The 22,308-nt window shown below is 36.1% G+C and overlaps 1 protein-coding gene across 1 annotated transcript in view; it reads left to right on the top strand.

Annotated features, from left to right (window-relative positions):
- The first annotated feature begins 18,203 nt into the window (after window positions 1-18,203).
- Window positions 18,204-22,308, top strand: part of LOC114256712 (uncharacterized) — a 65,836-nt gene continuing 61,731 nt past the window's right edge. The window contains exons 1-3 of the mRNA XM_082879381.1: window positions 18,204-18,402; window positions 18,599-18,723; window positions 18,862-18,997. The gene's annotated coding sequence lies outside the window, so the exon portion shown is untranslated. The remainder of the gene's footprint in view (window positions 18,403-18,598; window positions 18,724-18,861; window positions 18,998-22,308) is intronic.

Raw genomic sequence — 22,308 nt, 5'->3', positions numbered from 1 at the left:
ACAATTCAAAATTTAAAACTCTTTTCAAATTTTTTTCAAAACTCATAACCAAACAAATTTTTGAAAACTCATTTAAAAAACTTGTCTTTCAAAATACAATTCTACACTCAAAACTAAATATAAAAACTAAATCTAATCGAACCCTTTGAGTTTTAAACTCTTAAAAATTATTTTCACAATTACGGGTCTATTTTTTAATATTTATTATTATTATTATTATTATTATTATTATTATTATTATTATTATGTACATTTGATCATTGCTATATATATATATATATATATTTTGTTTTGTACATTTGATCATTGCCATTTCTATGAAGTGCAGTGGTTTCTAGCTCAGCAAAAAAATTACTTTCAGTCTTGCTTACGTCATTATTTTGATCTCATGAGATAATTCAAATAGCGTGCCTTTTGGGCTTAGTCTTGGACAAAAAATATTTTATTCAAAAAAATATATATTATAAATATTCACTTCATTTTTTTTTTTGTAACTTTTATAAAAAATTAAAAAATTATTAAAATAATTTATTCTAAATGAGGCCTTGGTACTCTCAATAATTGAGGACTTTCCAATAATTGAGGACTTTAGGGACTATTTGGCATATTTTTTTTTAATTTTTTTAGGTTAAATTATTTTTTTATACATCTTTTCCTAAAAAGTTAAAAAATACACTTATTTATATTATTCCAAACACCCTCTCAATTTTCAAAATTAAAAATTGAAAACTTATTTTTTAAAATTGAGGATTTTAATTTTCAAAATCAAAAATTGAAAACTTTAAAAATTGAGGACCTTTCAATAATTAAGGACTTTTTAAAAGTTTGAACTTTTAATTCATATTTTTTAATTTTTAATAATTTTTGTATATTAAAAGAAAAAATTGGTGATAAATTCAATCTAATTGTATAAGGCACTAGTGTATGACCATGACTAAAGACAAAGTGCAATTAATGATAAGATCAAAATATAATTAAATATTAAATTCTTAAATTAAAATGTAATTTATGAAATTCGTTGCTAAAGTTTGAGGTCAAAATATAATTACAGGTCCGGTTAGTTTCGACTTTCAAATAAATTTTGTAAAATTACCCGAGCATAAATGCATATGTTGCTTGTGTTGTGGATTTTGTCACTGAGGTAGGTAAAAAAGTTTTGTTAAAAAAAAAAAGAACTCTTATTTTAAATTTTTAAACAAATCACACTACCCCATTATTTCTCGTCATTCTGTCTCACTTGCCTTGTCTTTCTTTTTCACTTGCCTTCTGAAATATTTTGCAATAATAAAACATAAATAGAGGTATAAATTTGGCTCGGCACTGGGCCATGGTCTAGAAAATTATGCCCTGGCTCATGGGGTATTCGGGCCTCAATCAGGCCAGTGGGCCGGGCCTCGAACTGGGCTATTGGGCGGGGCCTAGGCCTGGGCTCGGGCTTGAACAAATTTTTTGTTTTATTAATTTTTTCTACCAAAATTTTATTATTTTTCACTAAAAACAACACTGGTCCTCGGGCCGAGCCTTGAGTGGTTCTTAAGAGAGTCGATGGGCCGGCCCTTGGCTTTAAAATGATGGCCCAGGCCCTAGCTTTGGGTCTTGGGCTGGGCTCAGGCCTGGGCCCAAACGGGTGGGGCCCACCCCAGGCCACGGGCAGGCTTTGGGCTGTCCATGGGCCACGGGCCATTTTTACACTCCTAATTATAAACCACTTTTACCACTTCTTTTTTTTTTTTTTAACAATGCTAGGTATCATGAAAAGTCTTTCATGAAAATGGTCATGAAAGATTTGTGACATTTGGATTACACTTACACTAAAGTATCACACACTAATCAAGGTAATCTAAGGGTCACAAATTTTTCATGATCCTTTTCATGACAAAATTTTCATGATCTCTAACATTTCTCTCTTTTTTTTTTTATTATTATAATAGCAGAATTCCATTTAAACCCAATTTAAATTTTGAGTATAAATTTATCCCTAAAAAAAAACAACTTTTTCCAAAAAAAAGTGGATTTAAAAATAAGCAACATTTAAACCCACTTCTTTTTTTTTATTTTTTATTTTTTTTAATAGTGTTACATTTCTTAATAAACAACATTTTTTTTTTATATTTTTTATAATTTGGAGTTCAACATTGTCGATCAAAAAAAACATATAGGCTGTGTTTGGTTGAACTTTCCAAACATAATTCCAGAGCATGGTTTGAGTGATCTGTTTGTTTACAATTTTCAAAAATTAATTCCATACCCACTTTTTAAAACATGTCTATCAGGTCATCCTTCCGGACATCCGGCCGGTTGACCGGCACAGTGTTCTTGGTTTTTTTTTGGCACCTGTTATTTTTATATTTTAAATAAAAAATATTTTTGAAATTTTTTTATGAGGTTTAAATAGAATTTTAAATTGTGTGTTTGGTTATGTGTTATAAATTTTCAAATTAAATATCATATGTCACATCACTAAATTCAAAAAAAAATTCAAAACTCATAACCAAATAAAATTTTCACACTCAAATCATAATTTCAAAATTCACAAACTCAAAATACAACTTTATTCTCAAATCATAATTTTAAAACTCTACCAAATATTTTTCACAAATACTTTTTAACATAACTACATTCACAATTCTATTTTTAAAATACTTACTTCTCTACCTTTCTTTTTTCCCCAAACATAAAACATTAGACATCACTTACCAGACTGTTGGTAGCATTTTTTTTAAATTTTTTCTTCTCTCCACTTGTTTTTTTATTTTCAAAAAATATTTTTTCAAGGTGAACTGAAAAAATTATCTAATCTCGATTGATATTATGTGTTAGTTTGGCGTAAACTAAATAATATAAAAAGTCAAAAAGTTACTATCTTATTTAAGTCACATCATCTTATTTAAATCTCATCATTTTTCTAACATATCACATCAAACTCAACCTAAACTCAATCAATATAAGTCAATAAGTCAAAAAATATACTTTTTAAAAATATCTTAAATCAATCCTATATGTATATATACATAGATATGTGTGCATGAGTAAAATATATGTATATTGAGAGGGTAATTTTTGGAAAAATTGGGCCGAGCTGCAAATTGGGTTTTGAGGCCCAAAACGCGAAGGACTAAGTAAGAAGGCCGTAAAGGATACTCCGGCCCAGGAGAGCAGTATTACTCCGGCCCAGGAGAAGCGTAGTTACTCCGGCTGGGAGAAGTAAAAGTTACTTCGGCTCAGGGATGTAAAGCTACTCCGGTCCGGGGTGGCTTCTAGTTAAACCGATCTCAGAGATAGTCCGGTTATAAGTTATTCCGGTCAGATCAGTCGGAATGTTATTACTTGGTAAAGCGGTTCAAACGTACCACGGTTCATGTATGGGAGAACCAATATATGCTGCGGCAAGAAGAACCGAACTACGGTTAGTATGGCCCATTCTATGGTTCGGCGTAGCCAATGTTATTTCGGTCATGTGGTGATTCGGCCGAAGAGAAAACCATCCCACTTGGTTTAAGCAGTGGGGGAGGGTGTAAAAGGATAAGCATTATCCTTAGGAGAATGAATCCTAGGAGGACTCTGCATGGAGAAGTACAAGTCCTACTAGGATTGTGCCACGGGAAACTTATAAAAGCTCACAAACATCACCTTGGAGGGGTAATTGAACACAATCTTTCTGAGAACTTAGAGCTTTGTCTATTCGTCAAGTTTTCTGACTTAGGCATCGGAGAGGTTTCCGGCACACACCCGCCGGCTAGCTCACGTTTGTGTTTTCAGGTGACAAAGCGACGTCGTACGGAGGAGAGTGGACTTGGTCAACAGGATTATACGAGGAGAATTATTTCCTCCCCGTACATATATATAAAATAATTTTTTTTTTTGTGTGCGCGCGCTGTTGTGCCTAGTGGACCACGTGGGACAGCCAATTGGTACAAAGCCCACATGGGCTGTCCATCAATTCCTGACTATTTTTTTAGAATAAAGATTGGAACTCTTTTTTTTCTATTTTTTTTCTATTATATGTATATATACATAGATATGTGTGCATGAGTAAAATATATTTATATATAAAATAAATTTTTTTTTGTGTGCGCGCGCTGTTGTGCCGAGTGGACCACGTGGGACAGCCAATTGGGACAGAGCCCACATGGGCTGTCCATCAATTCCTGATTATTTTTTTTAAAATAAAGATTGAGACTCTCTTTCTTCTAATTTTTTTGATTGATCATATATATATATATATATATATTTTTTTTTAATCACTACTTATCGTGTGTGTGAGATAATGAGGGTTAAAAGTTGGAGAGAGTTTAAATCACTGTTTTTTATTTATTTATTATTATTTCTTTTTCCTATCCTTTCTGTCACTCTTCCCTACACACACACCCCCCCTCTCTCTCTCTCTCTCTAACTTCTAGAGAGAGAAAATCCAACTCTCTCTCACTCCACCGATTTCTCAATATTTTTGAATACAATATATTCGTGAATTTGTTGTTTTATTTACGGAATCAAAAAATAAAATTCAATCTCTATAACTTTTTTTAGTTTTCTTTTAATCTAATTCCTTCTCCTTTTAATATCGTGTTTAGTTAGAGATTTGAGAAAGATTTTAAAAAAATAAAAAATAAAATATAAATAAAATATATTTATATTTTATTTAATTTTACACACGTTTTTTTTTTTTTTTTAAATCTCTTATCAAATCTTTTAACAAAATACAACATAAAACTTAGAGAAATGTTTGAGAGGTCTAGGGAGAAAACTCTAATCGCTCTAATTTGTGTGTGGACTTCATCTGATATGATGCTTTGACCCTGTTTTTCTTTTTTTTTTTTTTTTTAATTTTTCACATCACTAGGGCTCAATTAGAGCTCTAGTTTTAGGAGAATGAATCATTGTTATAAGAATAATACTATATGCACCAATTAGTATACTAACTACTGTACTAATTGATGATGTGTCATAATTTAAGAGGTTTTTAGTATTTATAATGTGATTAATGAGTGAGATCAATAATAATGTCATAACTAGTGTTAGTACACTAATTAATTCATATAATACCACTTTTGTTGTAAAATTTATAACATATGGCAATAAAAACATAAACACACACAATAAATACATCACAAAAATCAAAAGTTGAGAAATAAACTGAGAAATCAAAGAAATGGTCTCACCACCCTTTTTTTTTTTTCTGTGATGTCTTTAGGCCTCGTTTGAAAACAAATTTTTTTAGTATATTTTTGACTTTTTGACTAAAATATGATGTAAAAAAAAATTAATATGTTTGGGATGATTTTTTAACTTTTTACAAAAAGATATGCAAAAAATAGAAAGAAAATAGAATCTTTAATTTTTTGATATGAGTTATTAATTTTTTTATTTTTTTAATGACTTTTTGACTAAAAAAAATTACTTGTCAAACGAGGCCTATTGCCTTTTTTGTCTCCCCCTCATTCTTTCTCCATCGTCCATTATTCATTGGTTTCGTTTGGAAAGTTAATTATTTTAATTATTGATTATTTTAATAGATTAAAATTTTTATATTTAAAAAAATAATTAATTTTTTATAATTAGATGTGATATTTGTGAGAAAAAAATAAAATAATTATGAATTTAATATAATATAATATTTTATTAACTATTTTAATTTATTTATTTTTTTTTATAAATTTTAACTTTAAAAAAATTAAAAATTCTCTCTATCTATTATCTCTCCATCTTCTACTCGTTGTCTCTCATCTCTCCAGTCTCCTCGTCTTCCCATGTGTAAGGGTTGCGCATTACACCCGAAAATTTTTCCCCTTGTATTAACGGGGATAGGCAACAAAACAGTCCAAAGTACTGTCTTGTATTATCACGAGTCCGGATCCTCGACCGCACGTCCCTGCAGCCCTTCCTGCCGCCTTCGCCAAAACGACGTCGTTTTGATATATATATATATATATATACATTTTGTCCTTTTCCTTTTTGAACCCAGCCTTTGAACCTAGCCTCTGAGACAGACGAAGAGAGGCATCTACCCACTGTTAGTGATCCATGGAGTTACAGAGTTATACTTAGCATTTCTTTGTAGTAATTGAATTTAGTGAGGAAGTCATTGTGAGTTGGCATTCAAACTAATCTAGTACTTGTATAGATATTTGTTTAAGAAAAGTTGTTCTATTTTTTTTTTTTTTTTTTTTTTTTCATCCATGCTCTGTTTTCACCACCAAAATCAACAAACATAGCTTTCAATTTGTAAAGAAATTGGGAACCCAATAGAGTCCAATGCAAAGCAACAACACTACATACTCATAAATTTTACCAAAAAAACTACTTTACACCACTTGCATTTCAGAGAAATTTTTCAATGATTGGGTAGAATTATGTATGTTGAGAAGTGTAGGAGAGGGTTCAAGAAAGGAGTTGGAAAATTCGAAGATCCTTGAAGAACAATTTCGAATTCTCTAGAATATGATGAGAGGCTTAGATTCTTCAATAATCTCAACTTAGGAACACGACAACAAAGGAGATGATGGAGATAAGAGATTGGGTGAAGAAGAAGGCAAAATGGCTAGAGAATAGAATAATGGCAAGGCTCTCCCATGGATCTCCCACTTTCACTCTCAAGGTTGATAATGGAGAAGGGAAATTAGTTCTTTCCCAAGAGTTAAAAAAAATCTCCAAAATCCATCCCTTGTAAAGCTATGGGTGGGCGCTATTTATAGGCACCTCATGATGTAGGATGGAGCCCATGTGCAAGGCACATGGGGGATATTTTCTCTAACCACCTTGTCCGAGGGGGTGACCTCTCCGAGGAGGTGACTTCTCCGAGGAGGTGACCTCTCCGAGGAAGTGACTTCTCCGAGGAGGTGACCTCTCCGAGGAGGTGACTTCTCCGAGGATGAGAAAACCCCGAAGAGGAGATCAATCCCTCGGCGAACCCTTCTTCTTAGCCACACCTAACCAATGATCCCCAATCATCCCAAAGGGTCAGCGGTAGTCCCAGAGGACGTCCTGCCGCAAAATATTGCCGAGTCTCATGGACCCCCCGGGGTCGTGCCACCTCGACCCGGGTATAGGCTAGTTTAACCGAAGAGTGAATTTATCTCCACTCACCGTCCTCGGGATCGGGTCCTTTGTTCGGACTCCATTACGCCCATGGTTCTGGTACGTAGACCCCGGAAAGCTCCGAGCCCGCAAGTGTTCTGGGACTCATTAACGGAGCGACTTCTAGATTGCGTCTGAATCCGTTCGAAGCCAAGTACTTCGGATCTCTAGATTCGTGGATCCGAATCCTTTCGAGTCCGAGTGCCTCGGATCTCTAGGCTTGCTTAATACCCTTTCGAGTCCGGGCACGAGTAAGTCTCTAGGTTCGTGGATCCGAACCCTTTCGAGGCTTAGAGCGATTCAATCCGTTTGATGGCGATAAATCTGGGCCCACCGATTCTTGGACTTGCGATAAATTCGGGCCCACTAATCTTGGGCTATTGGGCCTAAATAATTTAGTGGGCTCAAATTAGCCCCTCTTACAAGAAGAAGAAGATATTTGTTTCAGAAAAGTCCTATTTTTTTTTTTTTTTTTTTTTTCATCCGTGCTCTGTTTTTATCACCAAAATCAACAAACATTAGCTCTCAATTTGTAAAGAAATGGGGAACCCAATAGAGTTCAATGCAAAGTAACAGCACTACATACTCAAAAAATTTATCAAAAAAACTACTTTACACCATACACTTGCATTTCAGAGAATTTTTTCAATGATTGGGGTAGAATTATGTATGTTCAGAAGAAGAAGAAGAAGAAGAGGAAGAAGAAGGAGAGAGAGAGAGAGAGAGAGAGAGAGAGAGAGAGAATGGGAGATTGTCGCCGTCGCGTCGCTGCCGAAATCGCATCCCTCCGCCATCCTCTGTCCTTCACCGTTTCGTCCGTCCACCATCTCTCTCAGTTCGTTTCTGTCTCCGTCTTCGCAGATTGTCTCTCTGTTTTCGCTGATCGTCTCTCCGCCTCTCTCTCTCTCTCTTGGTTCAGCTGCGCCCCTCATCTCTATTAGGGCTAAACAGAGATGATGAAAGGGAAATTTTTAGGAGAACAAAAAAAATAAAAAATAAAAAATAAATAAAAATAACCAAAACAAAACAAACGACGTCGTTTTGGAGAGGGCGGCAGGGAGGGCCGCAGGCAAGTGTGGCTGAGGATCCTTATTCATTTCAGTCTACCTTGTCACTTTACCTATTTTTTGATTTCATAAAATGTTTTATTTGACCCCTTTTTTTTTTCTTTTTTTTTTTTCTTAAAGTTATAAAATTATTCCCAATCATACTAGTGTTTTTTTTTAATCTCATATTTTACTTTAAAAAAATCAAAAAATTATTAAAATAGCATATTTCAAATGAGGCCTAAATACAAGTACAAAACTCAATAACTAAAAATAAATCACCATAAATCTAGAAATCACCATTTCAAACTCTAAAAATGTAAAACATTAAATTAAATCTTTTAGAGAGATATTCTTACCATTTAAAGGGACATTTGATATGTTTTAAATAAGTATATTTTTTTGACATTTTACAAAAATATGTGAAGAAAAATAAAGAGGTGATGTGACTCAATAAGTGTGAAAAAAAAAATCAAAACCAAAACATCACATCATAATAGGTGGGGCCCACTGCCAACTCATTAGAGCTTGCTTTAGAGTTCAAGAATTAAAGCTCCAAAGTATTTTTCATAATGTATGCCAAATAGCCCCTAAAAGCCTCATATGTGAAGAAAAACTTTTTTTTTTTTTTTTTTTTTTTTTATTTTTTTTTATTTTTTTTACTCTCCACCAACCAAACCTGGACATGTAATTAATAAGGCACCAAATAAGTTGCTCAAAGAAAATAATAATAATTCTTTTCTTTTCGTGAAGCAAATAAAATCAAAAGTTTGACCATTTTTTTTTTTAACTCCAGAAGCCCAAATCAAAGGCCATCATTTATATATATATATATATATATATATTCAGGATATTTGAGAGAATATGCTAAGAATCAAACCTTTTTTTTTTTTTTTTAATATAAGGGGAAAAAGACAAACCCTAATCTATAGCTAAATGTTTGTTGCCCACAGCCATTCGGCTTTCTCTCTCTCTACACAGAGAGACCAACCCAGGTCTCTTCTTCTTTTTTTGTTTTCTTTAACAAATCAGAGGCTAATAACAAACCAGAGGCTCTATTTCACCTGTTTTACTTCGGCTTAGCGGCCCAACTCCTCAGAGATCCAGGCACATCGGAGCTCGATTTCGTCGACCAACACCGACGCTGACTCGTCTGCGACACCACTGTCGCTGCTGTCTTGCGCCACCAGCTCATGCTATCACTAGCCTAGCTCGTCACTGAAGACCCACAAACCACCGTAGTCGGCCTATCCGAGAGTCAGCCGTGGCACTATTTTTTGCACGCGACCACCCAATTCGCGTAGCATGTGCGCTTCATGTCCAGCACCTGTGAGATCGCTGCTTCTATCAGACGCGACCGGCCAGTGCCGACCACGTCGCCCTCGCAACGCGTCGTTGGTCCGTCTAGCATCTTTCTTACATAGATCTCGGCCTTGCTTTGCTCTTCTGCTCCAAACACTGTCTACTTTGCCACTGCCAATCGGTGCCGTTACTTCATCACAGCAATGTCTAGCCGAGCGCCGTTCACCGCGCCGTCGGCCTTCAAGAGAACCAGCCGCAGTCTTGCCTTGCGTGGACAATCTGTACTTATGGCTTATGCCATTTGTTGTTTCTTCCTTCTTTTAGCTTCACGCCTTAACCATTGTTACATCAGATCTGTGAGCAAGTATTTGAAGTCCTCTTTTTGAACTTCTTATTTGTATAAATTCTGATTTATAAAATTTTGGATAATGTAACCCATAAATTTCTGCTGTTGCACATCTTGATGAAGAGATCTTGATTTTTTTTTTTGTGTGAATATTGGAATAATCAATGTTGAATCCTTGCTAATTTTATTGAAGAAATCTGCCTTTGTTGTCTTGAATCCATGCTATTGAATCTTGAACCTGTGTCGATAATTTTGACAATAATTTTGACATACATACAGGTCTGATGTTGAATAATTAATTATTGTCTTGTCGATCTTGTAGATGCTCGGAAGATAAATAGTAGATGCCCGATGCTTTGCCTTCGTCTTCGGCTGTTCAACGCGAACCACACGTCGCCCACTCAACGCGATGTGTGGTTTTGCCTAACACCATCCAGCTCGTTAGTCTCACAGTCCGGCGCTATTTTTTTTTTTTTTTTTTTTTTTTTTCGGAGTTTGAATCTCGATTTTTGCATACTCACTGGATTCGGCCGTGATTAATCAACGTGGACCTCGTCACCCTTTCAACGCGTCGTGTATGGTCGCCACCTTCTTTCCGACACCATTGCTGCCTCCGGCCTCAACTTGTCCAACGCCGACCACGCACGTTCGCCCACTCAACGCAACGTGTGTGGTCTTGCCCAGCCTAGCTCAGTCCTGTTGATTACAGTCTATAAAACCTCTCTGATTTCAACTTGAATTTCCAACATCGGCTTCGGACTTCACCCCTCTAACAGTCCCAAATTTGTGAGTATGAAATTCGGCTCCCTCTTCCTCTCGTTGAATAATAAAGATGATATATTGTTGTTTGTTTAACTTGTGGATGCTTGGGAAATACATAGCTGATGCCAAAATTTTGTGTGACCGTTGTAGCTTTACGTCGGCTTGAGAGGAGCCGGCCCGAAGAGACAAAAACTTGATTGTTGCATTTTTTCACAAGCTCGCTCAAAGGAGTAGAATTGTTGTAGCTTAAATAGATAATTATTATTTGTTGATGTTGCCCCATTCTGATAATGCCTGAATCATGATCTGAAATTAATATTGTTTGTCTCATTTGTTGGCTTTGCTATTTCAGGCAAATGAATTCTTGATTGAAATCCACGACCTCGGGGCCCTTGGAACCCGCACTAATGAGAGCAAGGGCTGTTCCTCGGAAGTCCGAACAAAAGCAAGACTGTCCCTCGGGAGTTCGAGCAGAAATAAGGCTGTCCCTCAGAAGTCCGAGCAGAAGCAAGGCTGTCCCTCTGAAGTTCGAGCAGAAATAAGGTTGTCCCTCGGAAGTCCGAGTAAGAGTCCACTCTACTTTGAAAAGAAATATCCTCGGAGCTCGTATTGATGAAATCAAGGGCTGTTCTTCAGACCCGCACTAATGAGAGCAAGAGTTGTCCCTCGGAAGGCTCTCCCTCTGAAGTTCGAGCAGAAACAAGGCTGTCTCTCGGAAGTCCGAGTGGATGGACACTTCTACTTCGGCAGCTAATGGAAGCAAAGGCTATTCCTCGAAGCTCGCACTGGCGGAGGCGAGATCTGTTCTTCGAAAGTCTGAGGCGGAGAACACACTCTACTTTAGTAAGAAAGATCCTTGAGACTCGCACTGATAGAAGCGAGGGCTGCTCTTCGGAAGTCCGAGTGGGAACACACACTCTGCTTCAATAAGAAAGATCCTTAAAGCTTGCATTGATGGAAGCAATAGCTGCTCTTCGGAGGTCTGAGTGGGAGTATACTTCTACTACGTCAAGAAAACTCCCTTCAGGTTGGTAACTGAGTCTACCATTCCTTTTTCTTCTTTGAGGGGCAACAAAAATTGAAAACTGTTTCAAGCAACATAACACAATGAAGATATACAATGTAGAGAAAATAACTTTTAATGAAGATACATAATATGGAGGAAATAAATTTCTTCATAACATAAGAAAGATAGAACTTCATGGACAATGCAGTAAATGCAAACTGTAAATGTCATAGGTAGACTTCTTTTACGGAATGTTGAAATTTGCCCCTAGAGTTGCAAGATCATTTGGAAAGCTTTCACCAGCTGCTCGGGTTGTGGCCATCATGCACCATCATAAATAGTACACCATCTTGCCTCCTTCTCGAACTTTCATCACCTTCCGAGGAATAGGCGGACTTTCTGGTCTAGACATTGCCTGCTTACTTGACTCTGCCATCAGCTCCTTGTCATCTTTGATATCCTCCCAACGAGGAATTTTGACCCCTCGAGGCTTAGAGGTGGTGGGAACTTCTTCGACAGCCAGTTCGGTGAAGTAGATGGCATCAGAATAATGAGCTTCATGGATCTCGAAAGGCCTTTCTGTAGCCTGAATTGTCACCGTCTTCTTTCCCCATTTTGCCTTAACACACTGATGATAACTCGATGGTACAGCCCCATATCTATGCATCCAGGTCCTCCCTAGAATGATGTGATAATTTGTCTCAGAATCGATAATATGGAACTTGGTGGCCGAGCGAATCTCTCCAACGGCTAAATCAACTGTTACGCATCCGATAGTAACTCTCCTTTCTCCACCGAAGCCAGTGATGACTATCGGCTGCTTCACAATGCGTTCTTCAGAGATTCCGGCCTTTTCTAGAGTAGCGCGAGTCATAATGTTGATAGAGGCTCCACTATCTAGAAAGGCCCTTTTGAACTCAACCCCGTTAATAAAAGCAGTCACATAAAGCGGGCGATTGTGAGAAAAAGGATACTTCCGATCAACCTCGGAGAAAGTAATGGCACTAGACTGCTCTTTTGCCTTCCTCGGGATAGATCCCTCAGTCGACATGCATCCCTCATGGTGTGCCTCGGCTATATTAATGATAGACTTGGTGATTTCTGTTCTTGCCTCCTTGGAAAGTCCAAACTGGTCAAAGAACTGCTTGAACTTTACACAGTCTTGCAAGGTTTTGGCATAGTGATCCGGATCTTTTTCCACTCTTGGAGGCTCGTAGTTAACCATCTCCTCGGTCTCTTCAAAATAAGATGCCACATAAACATGGTGTCCTCCTCTTCCGTAGTACTCTTCTCCTCCTTCTGGATCAAAGGGATCTTCGCCATGAGTCATAAATGTTCTGCCCTCTGGATCGAGAGCACTTCCATAGCAAACTTGCTCACCCTCTGGCTCGAGGATGTCGTCCAGATAACAATCATCGTCATCGAGATTGGCGATAGCCTCGATCATCGGGCCTTCATAAGCTATCATAGCAACATTCTTGCCCTTGCCTCGGTGTTGAGGATATGGTTGTTCTCGGATGTCTTGAGTCCCTTGCTTTTTGAACCTTAATTCGTCTGCCTCGACTTTATCTCTGAAGATTTTCCTGAGAGTCCAACACTTCTCTGTCGGATGTTTCAATGTACGATGGTAGACACAGAATTCAGGGCTCTCACGGTCCTTTTTTGATGGCATTTCTTCAACATAAGGCAATTTTAACTCTCCGTCAGCCACCCATTCCTTAACTAGAGCTTTCACTTCCTCGACTCCACATGGATAAGAAACATTCCCCTTTTCACCATTATATTGCTTTCTCTTCTGGCCTCTATGACCTCCTCCTTGTGAATTTCGGGTATCTGGGGCAGAGGCAGCAGCAACAATAGGTCCACGAGACGATTTGAAACTAGTCTTGTAACTGGCTTTAAATCCGGACTCCTGAGCCTGAGGAATGCTAATGTTCCGAGCTGCTTCTATTAATGCCGAGAAGGTGGGTAGCTTGTGATTAACTAGAAACATTTTGTACCTGCTCAATGCCCCTTCTAGACAAATTTGAACCAGATAACTCTCCTCAACTGCTTCATGACAATCCACGGCCTTGTCCTGAAACCTTTTGACGTAGTCAATGATGTCTTCACTTTCTTGTTGCTTCTCTTTACACAATGTAAGTGTGGTCACCTTCTCCACCACTTGAAAGAACTTGGAGTGGAATTTGTTAACCATTTCCTCCCAACTTCGGACAGAGTTTGGGGCCAAATTAACATACCAACTATATGCTCGGTCGGTGAGGGACTTAGAGAATTCTCTCAGTCGGAGGACGTGGTTTGAACCATGAATACCCAGAGTCTCGATGAATCGCACAACATGTTCTCGGGCATTTCCTTGTTTGCCGTCGAACTTGATGAACTTCGGCACTGTATACCCCTCAGGGTATGGATAGCTCAGCATCTCAATGGCGTAAGGTGGCTTGACGTCTGGATCAGGCAAAGAAGGTAAGGTCCTCTTTTCCCGTTCGAGATCGAACATGGCCTGCACATCGGCGAGAGTGAGAAACTGTTGAGGGAGAGAGTTTGATGGTGGTATTCCCGGGACTTGGCTTATGTACCCGAAGACTGAGCTAGGGGCGTCTTGGCCATTCTGGTGCTGCGAATTCATCATTGGTGAGGACATTTGACGATACTGGCCATCAGCGCCTATAGACAAGCCAGTTGGTGATGGGATATTGAATTGAGGCCCGTAAAGTCCACCGTACGGCGCCGCTATACCGGGTTGTGCTTGCAGATTTGTTGTCGGCACCAAAGGAGGCCCGCTTGGTGCTTGGGTAACATTTACTGGTGGCGTGACAAGATTAGGTACGGGCAGAGCTCCCTTTTGCGCCATCACGCTCCTTATGTTTTCCTGGACACCAACAGTCGCCGGAGCACCATTCATTACACTAGAAACTCCCCTAGTCACCATTGGATCTTGGCTTGGCACGCCATGGAGCCCGGATATGGGCAAACTGCCGCCGCCTACTGTGGTTTGAGCATGTGTTACTGTGGCCGTGTTGCCATGAGCCATAGGCTGATTGGGGCCTACTTCTCCTTGGATTTGATTTTGCGCTCCGGCGGGAATAACTCCACCACCAGTTTGATTTCCGTTTGGCGCCGGTGCAAAGTTAGAACTCATCACCAACATGGTGTGAGTGAGATTCTGAAGAGTGGTAAGAATCTCCTGCTGAGTATTTTGAAGTCCTTGAATGGCTTCAAGCAAAAGTGGTTGATCTGGAGCCGTGGTTCTGTCATCACCACCATTAGAGGATCCTTGTTGGTGAACTTCATCTTCTCCTGCCATCCTTGTTGGAGTTGTGTGGATTCCAGATCTCGTTGAGACCATTAACCAATCCGCCTCCCCAGCAGAGTCGCCAAAATGTAGGAGAGGGTTCAAGAAAGGAGTTGGAAAATTCGAAGATCCTTGAAGAACAATTTCGAATTCTCTAGAATATGATGAGAGGCTTAGATTCTTCAATAATCTCAACTTAGGAACACGACAACAAAGGAGATGATGGAGATAAGAGATTGGGTGAAGAAGAAGGCAAAATGGCTAGAGAATAGAATAATGGCAAGGCTCTCCCATGGATCTCCCACTTTCACTCTCAAGGTTGATAATGGAGAAGGGAAATTAGTTCTTTCCCAAGAGTTAAAAAAAATCTCCAAAATCCATCCCTTGTAAAGCTATGGGTGGGCGCTATTTATAGGCACCTCATGATGTAGGATGGAGCCCATGTGCAAGGCACATGGGGGATATTTTCTCTAACCACCTTGTCCGAGGGGGTGACCTCTCCGAGGAGGTGACTTCTCCGAGGAGGTGACCTCTCCGAGGAAGTGACTTCTCCGAGGAGGTGACCTCTCCGAGGAGGTGACTTCTCCGAGGATGAGAAAACCCCGAAGAGGAGATCAATCCCTCGGCGAACCCTTCTTCTTAGCCACACCTAACCAATGATCCCCAATCATCCCAAAGGGTCAGGGGTAGTCCCAGAGGACGTCCTGCCGCAAAATATTGCCGAGTCTCATGGACCCCCCGGGGTCGTGCCACCTCGACCCGGGTATAGGCTAGTTTAACCGAAGAGTGAATTTATCTCCACTCACCGTCCTCGGGATCGGGTCCTTTGTTCGGACTCCATTACGCCCATGGTTCTGGTACGTAGACCCCGGAAAGCTCCGAGCCCGCAAGTGTTCTGGGACTCATTAACGGAGCGACTTCTAGATTGCGTCTGAATCCGTTCGAAGCCAAGTACTTCGGATCTCTAGATTCGTGGATCCGAATCCTTTCGAGTCCGAGTGCCTCGGATCTCTAGGCTTGCTTAATACCCTTTCGAGTCCGGGCACGAGTAAGTCTCTAGGTTCGTGGATCCGAACCCTTTCGAGGCTTAGAGCGATTCAATCCGTTTGATGGCGATAAATCTGGGCCCACCGATTCTTGGACTTGCGATAAATTCGGGCCCACTAATCTTGGGCTATTGGGCCTAAATAATTTAGTGGGCTCAAATTAGCCCCTCTTACAAGAAGAAGAAGATATTTGTTTCAGAAAAGTCCTATTTTTTTTTTTTTTTTTTTTTTTCATCCGTGCTCTGTTTTTATCACCAAAATCAACAAACATTAGCTCTCAATTTGTAAAGAAATGGGGAACCCAATAGAGTTCAATGCAAAGTAACAGCACTACATACTCAAAAAATTTATCAAAAAAACTACTTTACACCATACACTTGCATTTCAGAGAATTTTTTCAATGATTGGGGTAGAATTATGTATGTTCAGAAGAAGAAGAAGAAGAAGAGGAAGAAGAAGGAGAGAGAGAGAGAGAGAGAGAGAGAGAGAGAGAGAGAGAATGGGAGATTGTCGCCGTCGCGTCGCTGCCGAAATCGCATCCCTCCGCCATCCTCTGTCCTTCACCGTTTCGTCCGTCCACCATCTCTCTCAGTTCGTTTCTGTCTCCGTCTTCGCAGATTGTCTCTCTGTTTTCGCTGATCGTCTCTCCGCCTCTCTCTCTCTCTCTTGGTTCAGCTGCGCCCCTCATCTCTATTAGGGCTAAACAGAGATGATGAAAGGGAAATTTTTAGGAGAACAAAAAAAATAAAAAATAAAAAATAAATAAAAATAACCAAAACAAAACAAACGACGTCGTTTTGGAGAGGGCGGCAGGGAGGGCCGCAGGCAAGTGTGGCTGAGGATCCTTATTCATTTCAGTCTACCTTGTCACTTTACCTATTTTTTGATTTCATAAAATGTTTTATTTGACCCCTTTTTTTTTTCTTTTTTTTTTTTCTTAAAGTTATAAAATTATTCCCAATCATACTAGTGTTTTTTTTTTAATCTCATATTTTACTTTAAAAAAATCAAAAAATTATTAAAATAGCATATTTCAAATGAGGCCTAAATACAAGTACAAAACTCAATAACTAAAAATAAATCACCATAAATCTAGAAATCACCATTTCAAACTCTAAAAATGTAAAACATTAAATTAAATCTTTTAGAGAGATATTCTTACCATTTAAAGGGACATTTGATATGTTTTAAATAAGTATATTTTTTTGACATTTTACAAAAATATGTGAAGAAAAATAAAGAGGTGATGTGACTCAATAAGTGTGAAAAAAAAAATCAAAACCAAAACATCACATCATAATAGGTGGGGCCCACTGCCAACTCATTAGAGCTTGCTTTAGAGTTCAAGAATTAAAGCTCCAAAGTATTTTTCATAATGTATGCCAAATAGCCCCTAAAAGCCTCTAATCCCTCAAGAAAAGCAAATCCAAGCTTTGATCCTTTAAGAGGTTAAAAAAAATTTAGAGTTTATTGTGCTATTTTCAAAGAAAGAGGAGTGGGCGATTGGAGCTTTTTCCGACGTGGTAAGATGGCCGGTCGTGGTAGAGATGGTAGTGTAATGGTGGAGCAAAGGTGGGGTGTTTGGCCAGCAAGAAAGTAAGGGAAAATAAGAGAAAGGTGGAGAGAAGTTAGAGAGAGAAGAATGAAGACAAAATGAAATAAAAATCTGCATTTTTTTTTTTTGAAAGGTGGTGTTTGGTCACACCTATAATCAAGTCTAGAATTGGGTTTAGATATCTTAAGTGAAGTTTAACTTAGGAGCGTGTTTGGCTCTAGATAAACGTTGAGTATATTATGGATCTGTTTTTTTGGATTATAAGAAATGAGATTGGATTAAGATGGATGTGGGATTCACTAATATTGTGTTTGTTTATGAAATAGGGGAGGAGATTCATAATACTTTGGGACTACGATAAGTCTCTATGGATGAGATTAGTAATTTCCCATGGAAGATGATATTAGAAAAACAATCTCTTAGAATTAGAGGAGGATTTACTATTTTATCCTCTATTATCTTACCTAATTTACTTACTATACTTGATTAGTATGATCTTTTCTTTACTATTTTTTTTAATTATTCCACTATTTTTTACTCCATTCTTTATATCAAAAGAATTTAATATAAAATAATTTTTAATTTAAAAATATAATAGTATAATAATATTTATACCAAAAAAATTATATTAAAAAAATAAAATATTACCCAAAAAAATTGTATTTATGAAATATAATTTTTAATATTAAAATATGTAATGAATTTATTAGTTGGTATAAATCCAAATGTAATAGTAATGCAATAAGAGTATTTATAAAATTTTACATAGTTAATCTTATTCAAATCTCCCAAAACAAACAAAAACTATATTACTAATCTACTATTTATCAAATAAACACAATTTTTTTAATAGCTCCCTAACAATCTCGGTCAACTTATCTCCAAAAACAAACGTGCGGTATATATATTTCTTCTTCTATTCATTACTTGCAATTTGCAAGATCTGCAGATAGGTGAGCAAAAAGATAAGGTGAGCTATTCTTTGCTTAAATTATTGTTGTTTCGTCTCATCCTTCATTTAAACAAACCACTAGAAACTTTTACATCAAAACTTTGACTGATAGTTATTGTTTCATTTCTCTTTCTGCATGGGTTGATCATGTTCTGGTTCAATTTGATAAATACACTTTGCAAAAGCTATAGTTTTCAATTTTTTTATTGTTAAGGTTTTGCAAGACATTAAGCTATGCAAAGCTGAAGAAAACTGATTTGGAAATTCTTGTGAATCTTGTTGGTGACAAGGAAAGATATTTAAAATCTCACATGGTGCTAAAATCTTGGGATCTTAGAGGTATCTCTTTTTATTTTGCGAACTTATTTATTTAAATTATGTACTCTTTTCTATGAATATTTTCATAGATCTTCTTGGCATCAATACATGATTAAAGTAAAGTGTTACCTCCTTCATGATTTTTTTATATTTGTGCAGAATTTTCTTTTCTGTACACCCTTCATTCAAAGTTGAATCTCTCTATCTCACCATGACTCCAGATTGAGTAAGATTGATGGTGTTGGAATTTTATCATTCATATCTAGATCGGGTTATTCTTGACATCATTTGAGAGGTAAAAATCTACCTAAGTTCCTTTTTCTTTTTCAAATCAATCTCTTTGAATCATAGATTTAGGTATGAATTTAGAAAAAGAAAAAAAAGAAAAAAAGGAAAAGGTGAGACAATTGTTAATAAAATATAAGCTATTTTTTTTTTTTTTTTTCATTTCTCTTTTATTTTCAAATTTCTATTGAAATCTATATCCAAATACAGTGTTATTTCCTTGTTTGAAATTTGCATTCATTCAACGAAAGCTATGTTATTATATTACATTGATAGTATGAAAATGGGTGTAGTTGTGTGTCTGGACCGAATAATACGATAAATATATACTCAAAATTTAGTTGGGAAATTTATTAGGAAATCTTATTTGAAGTATTTGTATTCTAATTAATATATGACATATTCTTGTATTCTAAGTCTTATTATTTGGACATTTGATTCACTAAATCATAATTTCAAATTTAAGGTATTTTTTGAACAATTGTACACTTACAAAGATTTTTTAAACCCTTAACAATTTAGTGATGTGAACATTTATATTTGACAGTGTGAATAGTGTGAATATTTATATTACAGTACATTCACACTGTTAACATTAATGCACTTTACCTTATTATTATTAAGAATATTTTAGTAACTATGTCGTTCATAAGATTTATTGGAATATAAAAAAATAATTTAAACAAAATAGATAAAAAAAGAAGTTGTGAATAAATATCTCAATTTTATTCAACATTATTTAAATTTATTTTATGCATGGACCTAAAAAAACACCTCTTGAATCTCCATTGCAGGTTTGAAATATGGACAAATTTCTTTTTACTTTTTTGGACAGTAGCTTTAGTGGTCCTGCATCTCCTTAAATTATGAGATTAAAATATAATTAAAAGTACAATTATTAAATTAAAATGTAATTTATTAAATTCGTTGTTAAAAATTTGAGGTCAAACTATAAATATAGATCTTGTTTCGACTTTTAAATGAATTTTGTAAAATTACCTGATAAAAAGACACCCAATAAAATTAAAGTAAAAATTGAAAAAAAAAAATTTATTGTAAAAATGTCTCTCATGGGCTTTTTTACTAAGGTGGATAAAAAAGTTCTGTAAAAAAAAAAAAAAAAAACTCTTTTTTTAGTCTTTAAACAAATCATGCCACCTTCATTATCTCTCTTTCTCTCTCTCACTTGCCTTGTGAAAAGATTACATTTTAACAGAACTCAATTTAAATTTTGAGTTTAAATTTATCTAACCCAAAAAAAATATTCTCCAAAAAACAAAAAAAAAAAAATATATTTTTCACATAATCACTTTTCTTTTTTGTGAAAATGATAGTTATGTGTTTTAATAAATATAAACATTTCTAATGATGTTACCTTTCTTAATAAATGTAAGCATTTTTTTTTCATTTTTTTGTAACTTTGAGTTCAACTTTGACAATCAAAATTTTTTTTTGCCACAAATATTTTTTGACATAAAATTATTATGATTTATGGTGAAATAAAATTATGATTTATGTTATAAAATTTTAAGATATTATAAATTTTATTGTTAGCAATTAGTAAATTGAATAATATAAAATAAAACATTTTGTAGGGAGACAAAACTCCCGTGGGATCTGTCACCCCCACCACACATTGCTCGAAGTCATGCTTGCATTATTGTTTTGGGCCACCACACATTGCTCGAAGTCATGCTTGCATTATTGCTTTGGGTTTTGTACATTGAACTCTTTGCTTCCAGCAGAGAGTTGAAGCTTCAACTTTTCAAAAGTTGGTGAGACAAAAGTTGGGGTAAATATGAGGAGACAAAAGTAGGTGAATAATTTGTCAAAAAAAAAAAAAAAATGGTGGGATAAGGTGATTGAGTTACATGCAAGTGGTAATTGCCCGGGTTATAGAAATAAAAATAATGACTCATGAGAGATGAGTCCGGACCCTCTCTAGCTTTTCTCTCTTGCCTCTACGTCGGGCAACGATTCAGATTGGACCATAACATCGCATTCAAAATGTGCGGATGAGATTAGCTTAAAAAATAAAAAAATAAATTAACTCACTAACAACATGTCTCACCATTCTCTCACTAACAACATGTCCCACCATTTTATTAACCAAACAAGTTTATAATTTTTTTTAAAGGAAATAAAAAAACACACAGATTCAATCTGTGCATAGGTACAAATCAAATATGTTTTTATTTTCTTTAAAACACAAATTTAATCTATGTATAGGTGCAAACCAAATACACTTTTTCTTTATTGTATATTTTTAATGATACTAATTTTATAAAATTAGAATTTTATATTAAAAATTATATATATATATGTTTTATGAAAATAAAATGAAAATGATTAAAACGGTTTTTAAAATTTTTATTAGAAATGATAAAATCAAAATTTCATATTAAAGATTATATATATACTCTCTTCGTCCCAAAATAATAGTTCATTTTGAAGAATTTAATTTTTTTTGATAGTACAATTATTGTACCTTAAAAAAATTAATTTTTCAAAATTGCCCTTTGATAGTATATTTTTTTAGAGAATATTAATGAATTTAAAAGAATGAAAAAATAGAAAATTTATATTATTTTTGTCCTTAATTTTTGAAAGTAGACTAATATTTTGAGATAATAAAAAATAAAATAAGGGACTAAATTTTGGGACAAAAGAAGTATATCTTATGAAAAAAAAAATAAAAATTAAAATAGTTTTTTTAATTTTTTATTAGAAATAAGAGAGAGAGAGAATGGTGGGGCGTGTTGTCAGTGAGTTAATTTTTTTTTTTAAACTAATCTCAGCCGCACATTTTGAATGGGATGTTGTGGTCCAATCTAGATCGTTGCCCGATAGGGAGGCAGGAGAGGAAAGCTGGAGAGGATCCGGACTCGTGAGAGATATGCCTAGGTGGGGTGAAGAAAAAAAAAAGAAAAAAGAAAAGGTTGAAACATTAAAAAAGTGTTGTGGGTTTGAAAGAGGTAGGGCATCTCTTGGCGCTTGGGTCTTAACTTGGGTAGATAGAAAAAACAAATGACCTGTGAGAGATAATGAGATGAGTGTGGTGGGAGAGAGAACGACATGAGTGTGATTAAAAAAAAAAAAAAATTTGGGAAGGGTGATGGGTTTAATTAATCAATTGTGGAGGACGGGTTGTGATTAAAAAAATAATTATGGATTTGGGAGAATGGAAATCTGAGAGAGAGAAAATGAGATGGGTAGCAAATAAGATGGGTTTAATAAAAGAATGAAGAGTGGTTATGTATAGGGAGAGAGATTAGATTTCAGAGAGAAAAGATAGAGAGAATGGGGATGAGGCCATTTTCA

This window comes from Camellia sinensis, chromosome 7 (genome assembly GCF_055761805.1).
Source record: "Camellia sinensis isolate YWXY chromosome 7, ASM5576180v1, whole genome shotgun sequence".
Classification (NCBI taxonomy): domain Eukaryota; kingdom Viridiplantae; phylum Streptophyta; class Magnoliopsida; order Ericales; family Theaceae; genus Camellia; species Camellia sinensis.
Note: the sequence above shows the minus strand (reverse complement) of the source record. Positions and strands in the feature narration are given on the sequence as shown.